Genomic DNA, 8,071 nt, shown 5'->3' with positions numbered 1-8,071 from the left:
TGCAAATATGTAATGTTTATACTGTTGTAGCCAGGTGTACATATGATATTCAAAATAACGCGCGTATCGGCAGTTAGGAATGTATGTATGTATGTGCACGTGCGGCACGGACCAACCGTCCAAAATACCAGTCACCGCCGTCTCCCTACCTCATTCTCACCTATTCCATCGACGGTGACACACGGAACCGTCGAGAGCTAGATCCTGAATCACTACTTATACCTTACTCTGGATGTTCCTGGTAAGTATTTTATGTTATGTGAAATATAGTAATTTTAATCCTAATCATTCGTTATATCACATCATTGTATGTCCATTTATGTCTACATATGTATTTATACTATGGAGTGAATGACGTGTGAGTGATTATATGTGTCTATATATTCAATAGGTTTTCTGGTCAGCGACCATAATAAATAGTCATGCAAACTACTGACTGCGTCTGTGATCTATAGAACCTACGCTACATTGTGATTTCGCTCAAATTTGGGAAAGAATTTGAAGTAACATGCGGGACACAGAGTGGGAAATAAACCTCTTATACAAATATTATCTATGGCATGCACGTGGAAAACTGGAAACATTGTGGAGGCCTCATAATTTTTTTATATTTAATTTCTTAGCCAATTTCAGTTGCTTCTATGGCTGGCTAATGTATGTCGGGTAAATTATTCTTAAATGTATGTCACGTTAGGTACATGTTTATGTATTTACCGGTGTACGTTGATGACAGACAAACAGGATAGTGGTATTGCTAATGGGAGATTCTTAATATTTTTAAAACGACATAAGGGAGGCAACCCAAATGGTCTATATCTTTATCTTAAAGAAGTCTGAATATCATTGTGAATTTCACTTTTGGTATGTACTGTATGTCTGCACGTATTTTTTTTTTTTTTTTTTTTAGTTATAATAGCAGTAGCTGAATTAGCATAACGAATACAAGTTACCCTTGTTCGGTCGGATAGAAGCACAAGAAGAGTCTTTTGAGGAAGGAAAACCGGGGATAATCCACCAACACCAACATAGTTGGTTTGTTGACCAGGGTACATTTTTTTTCGTCCGAATCGGGAATCCCCCCCCCCCCCCCCCCCCCCCCCCCCTAAAAAAAAGGATAAAAAAGAGGTTATAAAAGTAAAAGGCTGTCAGTGTTAAGATGAACATTTATCCAATTTGATACCATTTCTGAGTTATAATCTAAATATCAGAATATTACTACTACCTTATTTTTCTGTAAATTTCCCGCGGGCTATACGATTTAAAACATCAAATCAACGGCCAAATAAACATGAATACATCCTTTAGGTAAGTTACATATCCATTTCCCAACCTTCAAAACCCCGTCCAGTGTAAACTACTTTTAGTCATAAAAAAGTGTACAGATAACTCGGGATCATATTCATAGGCAAATCAGCGAAAATCACCGTAAGACAGATGTTAATGAAGTAATAATATTTTTAAATGCTAAAATATGTTTAATAAGTTGAGAGTATATTTCGATTGGTTTAATCTTTTTATTATATTGCAATTCACTGTATGATTCATCAATAATCTAAAACAGTTCATGCTTAATGAGCGTATTACTGGGATGACATAAATTGATTATATTTTCATAACTATCGGAACAGAAGAAAACAAAGCTACCATATTAGCCCTAAGAGATCTAGAAGATTATATAGAAAATATACATTTAGTTTCACACAGAATGGTAAAATCAATTTCAATTTCTTTATAAGATACACTTCACATGCAATGAATATAATGTAAATATGCACGGATCCAGATGGTTTCATTCACGTCCTGCGGACACCCAGCTTTCATTGTGAAGCTGGAATTGATCAAGGGATGTAAATATCACTTGAGTATCAGAACACTAAGATACCATTCCTCTTTACCATTGATATATTTAAACTTTGATCAATAAGTAACGAATCTTTGGTTAAACAATATCTCTCACTAGATTACCAGGCTGCATTCATTTCGATCTCAGTTTCTTACGTAAAGTGTACATCTTCGTTTCCTGATTTCACTCGATATCATGGACATTACAAGGCACTTTCTACCAACGTTACATCTTTTAAACATTTTTTACCAGCTGGGTAAGTACATGATACTACTTATATGCATTCCTGGTAATACGTCATATAATATAAGGGATTACCAAAATGCAAATGAAATCAGTTAACATCGACTATGTTTGTTGACCAGGGTACATTTTTTTTCGTCCGAATCGGGAATCCCCCCCCCCCCCCCCCCCCCCCTAAAAAAAAGGATAAAAAAGAGGTTATAAAAGTAAAAGGCTGTCAGTGTTAAGATGAACATTTATCCAATTTGATACCATTTCTGAGTTATAATCTAAATATCAGAATATTACTACTACCTTATTTTTCTGTAAATTTCCCGCGGGCTATACGATTTAAAACATCAAATCAACGGCCAAATAAACATGAATACATCCTTTAGGTAAGTTACATATCCATTTCCCAACCTTCAAAACCACGTCCAGTGTAAACTACTTTTAGTCATAAAAAGTGTACAGATATCTCGGGATCATATTCATAGGCAAATCAGCGAAAATCACCATAAGACAGATGTTAATGAAGTAATAATATTTGTAAATGTTAAAATATGTTTAATAAGTTGAGAGTGTATTTCGATTGGTTTAATCTTTTTATTATATAGCAATTCACTGTATGATTCATCAATAATCTAAAACAGTTCATGCTTAATGACCGTATTACTGGGATGACATAAATTGATTATATTTTCATAACTATCGGAACAGAAGAAAACAAAGCTACCATATTAGCCCTAAGAGAAGATTATATAGAAAATATACATTTAGTTTCACACAGAATGGTAAAATCAATTTCAATTTCTTTATTAGAAACACTTCACATGCAATGAATATAAATGTAAATATGCACGGATCCAGATGGTTTCAATTACGTCCTGCGGACACCCAGCTTTCATTGTGAAGCGGAAATTGATCAAGGGGTGTAAATATCACTTGAGTATCAGAACACTAAGATACCATTCCTCTTTACCATTGATATATTTAAACTTTGATCAATAAGTAACGAATCTTTGTTTAAACAATATCTCTCACTAGATTATCAGTCTGCATTCATTTCGATCTCAGTTTCTTAAGTAAAGTGTACATCTTCGTTCCCTGATTTCACTCGATATCATGGACATCACAAGGCAATTTCTACCAACGTTACATCTTTTAAACATTTTTTACCAGCTGGGTAAGTACATGCTACTACTTATATGCATTCCTGGTAATACGTCATATAATATAAGGGATTACCAAAATGCAAATGAAATCAGTTAACATCGATAATAGTGAAAAATATTTAGGAAAAAGTTATCACATTGCTTGACTTTTTTTTTTACCTAAGTTTGTTTTACCTGTTTAAGTTTTTTTACTCTTAACCTTTAACCGGTTTACTGGTTGATGCAGACGATAAAATCGACACGATTGGCAATTTACAATTCACATTTCCCGGATCTAGACCAGCTGTCGTTTACAAGAATGCATTATCATATGCTGTCAAAGCACTGGTATGAGGAAAAATAACCGTTTAAATATGGTTTTGCTTTAGTGCACATAACAAAAATAAGGAGATCATTTTCAAAGGGATATTCGACAGAACAAAATTGTAAAACATATCTTTCATATCTGATAATGTATGAAGTAGGAGTCAATTCATAAGAGAGTAGTTACTTTTGATTGTTCGACATTTTTATCGATTAAAAGTAGCACGTTGCTGATTAAAATAATATCGTTGTCTGTTGTCAAAATCAGTATATTTATCCATATAATAAATCATTATTAATAATTTAACACTATTTTACGAATCTGTAAATCTGATACCAATATTTGTGTGACTTTTCATCCATTTGTAATGAAAGTGAATGTTGTTCTTTCAAGCGTCAAAGTCACTCAGATGTTAACACTGACAAACGACAGTCATGGTGACTTCTAGTTCATCATCATCATCAACATCATCGTCAAACATACATGTGTGTATGCCCCTTATCCTCATGTCTCTGGCATTTCCGTGAAGGAGATATGGAAAATAGAGAGGTAGTAAAGCATCATAAATTATCTGATTGAAAAGCAAATTCATTAAGGCTAGCTGTTCCTCTTATTTCAGTTATAGGGCTGTCAACTAGAACCATCAGCTGGTTTGAAGATGAAACTGGAGCTAACAATGTGTACAGGCCACAGTTGTTGACCACTACCGAGGCCTCACCGCTCACTTGTCTCGCCGTCTGCTCGATCACAGTGACATGCAAGGCAGCTACATACAACAACGTGACCGGGGAATGTATTTGTCTTCATAGCAAAACGATTATTACGTCACAACCGGGAAATCGTCTTTGGCACCGTACGTTTTCAAAGTATTTTATTTGCATTTGTCAGCAACGTGCTATTAACATAGTTTATTTTACATTGCTGGAGTCATTAGTTCTTTTGGTTGTTAACAGAAGCGTAATGATGACATTTGACACCTTCATAAACATTTCTTTTGTTTGTTTATTTGTTTGTTTTTGTTTTTGTTTTTTTGTTTTTTTTGTTTTTTGTTTTTTGTTTTTGTTATTATTATTATTTTATTTTATAATGGCAAACATTTGTAAATGTAGTCAATAGTTTGCTTTGACTGATATACACCAGGTGGCGTTAAACTTAAATTTCGGTTAGTTTGTCTATAATTTACTATATATCCCCTGCTTTATCTTACCTATATGTATATTAAGTACAACGATAATATATTACAATGGTCAACACATATAGACTGGGCTTTTGTATAAAAACGTCACTGCTATGCAGTTAAGAAAGCTTTCCTAGTTTCATGGTAGTTTGAAAGACAAAATATATTCAATTATTGCCTGCGAAGTAACATGTAAGAAGGTATTATTCTGAGGAAGATCTCAAAACATCAAAGTCTTTATGGTCTATTATTTTGATCCATGTACGATTGATGCTGCCACTCTTTAAGTTAACGTAAATATCCCCCTCTTTTCGTTTGCTGTCATTGGCTAATTACGAAGGAGGTTCCCTATTTTTAAAGACCTATAATAAAGTACTAGTAGGTAAACCGGAAATATATTGTCTGACGGTCTGTCCGTTTTTTATTTAGTTGTGGACCTGAGCCTATTTTTGTTGTGTGCCTCTTTTAGTTATGACTGTAAAATAAATATCATGTTGGTACGATTTTATCCGAAACTTCCTTGATGTTTTCACCACACAACGAACTTGTGTACATGTTTTATGACAGTTGAGCCCCTTTGCCTATGTAGTATGTATGTAGTATGTAGGTCCCGACTAATCCCCAACAGACTAAATTTCATCCTTTTAGAAACTTTTAATAATAAAAAAATTATGTTTCTCTCTCTCGTTTTTACTGCGGAGGGAACAATTTGTGTGTATAAAAAATAAAGGATAATATTTCCACTTTTTAGATAATTAAACTTGTAAGCTGTATGTAAATCGAGTAATCTTTCCAATAGGGAAGTAAAAAAGTAAGCGACTCTGCAGTTATGTGTAGGAATTAAAACATCTTTTAGACTTTAGATGAAAGACATTTCCGAAACCTAAAATTTTCTCTTAATGTATATGCATTTTACAAGACCTTCGATGAAGACTTTGAAAAATATCATTTAGTTCAGGTACATTGAATAGATTTTATTTTGTATTTATAATTTCGAAAGAAAGGCATAGTATCGATTTCCTTGTTTGTTTTTGCGGCAAGGAAGATATAAAACTTAGATCGGATAAAACAAATATCTCGTTCATGCTGTTTTCATTATAGGCCAGTTTGATGGCTTCATCTATAATGCGCAATTGGGATGGTACATCAGGGTGGTTGGAAACATGTCATTAACACAGCCTGACGCGGAGGCCTTCTGTGGCACCCTAGGTGCCAGGCTGGCCGTCCTGGATACAGATGGGAAGATAAACTACGCCACAGCTCTACCTGACTACTACAGTATGTATGTGCAGTTCAAAAACTACGACGGATATAGGACAAACAATGAAACCTTTATAAGACTCCCTTGTGGGCTTCCACTAGGGCAAACAAGCGTTATTAGTATAAGTTGATATAACTTGTTTCGCATTTCTTTAATTTAAAAAAAATGTTCACATTAAGACATTAGAGCATGAAGTAGTCCATATATAATACTGTATACCCGGTAATTTTCGCCAAAGGTTATTTTCGCCATTGACCAAAACAAAATATTCGCCTCGTTTATAATAATACCTAAATTGTTTTTAAGAAGTGTCTTTTTCCCCGTTTGTAAAATCGGAAAATTCCGGATGCTCTACTGTAACACCACCTGAATCATACATACTTGATATCAAATATAGTGACTTAAAATATCAAGTGACATATGTGAATCTTTATAACTGATTGCGTCAGCAATATTCATGTATATATTCAAAAGGGAAATGTCCAGAACAGGAATAGGTCCATTATAATGTAGAGCAGTCTATAAATAGAAATATCAGTACATGTGGTTCAATATGTACAACTATACTGCAGGCACAGTCAGTTCTACAAAGCAGAAAAGTTACTCACGAAGCTTACTGATTTGAATTTAAGATACATAATTATTTCCGTCCATTGGTTTTTCCCCGTTTTTGTATGTAGACATCCCACCCACCCCCACACATAAACACACACACACACACACACACACAGACACACACACACACACACACACACCTTATCTCTATATAGACAGACTATTAAATGCATTTTTTCCTGATTTTTTTCGTTTCTTCTTTCAGCTTACATACCCTTCTATGTAGGCGCAATGTATAATCAAACTGAGGGAGCATTTCTATGGAGTACCGGCGCTAAAGTATCAACCAATTGGAGAGCTGGTGAGCCGAATGGCTTCTTCCGTGACGAGAAATGTGTGGCACTGTACTGGAGACAATTGGTTGATATTCCTTGTAATTCTGTAATTCTGTTCATATGCGAAATTATGTAGTTATCTGCATAAGCGCACTTTCGTAGAGCTTGTATCAAGACATACAGACCGTTTTGTTTGTTTTTTGGCATTGAATTCAATGGATTTTTCTTAGACTGGAAGGGGTTAAACTTGAACAACAAGCAATTGATTAAAAATTAAATAGCAAACAGTGATCGTGAATTTGTCAGGCATTTAACGTATCTGTGTATTCTTGTTTAGCATCGAGATAATATCACATGACCATAAAAAGCTTATGTGAGTGCGACTGAATAGAAAAGATACTGTAACATCATCCATGTAATAAAGTGACAGAATTTGGACGATGTAAATGACCCATTATCGACATGGCAAGATGTTCGGACGGTATATAGATGTACCGTAGAATAATAGTTTGATGAGCAGATGAATGGAATGGGAAAAATTACATAAATGCAATGTGAGAATGATAGATAAAGGTAATGTGAATAATAAATCGCTGTAATGTGAGAATGATAGAATGTTAGATAAATGTTTTGAGAATATTGTATCATAATATATATACTGTGAGAATGATAAATAAATGTATATATATATATATATAAATTCCTAGAGTAACATTTGAATGTGATGTGAGAATAATAGATGTAATATTTATATAATAGATGTGATTGTAGGTAATTGTAATGTGACATGTCTACACTATATATGTTGTGAGTGTTGTGTCTGTATATAGTTTGTGTCGTTTTTTGAGTTTTTGTTTGCACTGTATATATATGCACTGTACTGATGAACCAAATGGTTTAAAGTAATAAAGAACATGAACATGAAACAAGGGGAGAAATGGTATTTTTGGTGAATTAGTAAATTAATCAACAATCAATTAGGAATTATATGAGGGACAACCAAGTGAATAACAACATGAATTTAGTAACAAAACACACATCGAAAGATAAAGTGTCATAGCATGTCATAACATTAAACAAAATGTCTGACCAAATGTAATTAATATCTAATATGGAGGATTACACGGTGTTAATATTGAAAATAGTTATCAGAACATAAAGGCTGACCATGTGTCATATAAAGGTTGACCAAAGTGTTC

At 33.9% G+C, this 8,071-nt stretch overlaps 1 long non-coding RNA gene across 1 annotated transcript; it reads left to right on the top strand.

Annotated features, from left to right (window-relative positions):
- The first annotated feature begins 873 nt into the window (after positions 1 to 873).
- On the top strand, positions 874 to 7,689 carry LOC117340023. The gene is made up of 4 exons (XR_004535354.1): positions 874 to 1,046; positions 4,164 to 4,397; positions 5,823 to 5,999; positions 6,803 to 7,689. It is a non-coding gene; the product is annotated as an uncharacterized LOC117340023 (long non-coding RNA).
- The last annotated feature ends 382 nt before the right edge of the window (positions 7,690 to 8,071 follow it).

The sequence above is a fragment of the Pecten maximus genome, chromosome 12, assembly GCF_902652985.1.
Source record: "Pecten maximus chromosome 12, xPecMax1.1, whole genome shotgun sequence".
Lineage (NCBI taxonomy): Eukaryota > Metazoa > Mollusca > Bivalvia > Pectinida > Pectinidae > Pecten > Pecten maximus.
The sequence above is the reverse complement of the archived record's forward strand: the minus strand, read 5'-3'. Positions and strand labels throughout refer to the sequence as shown.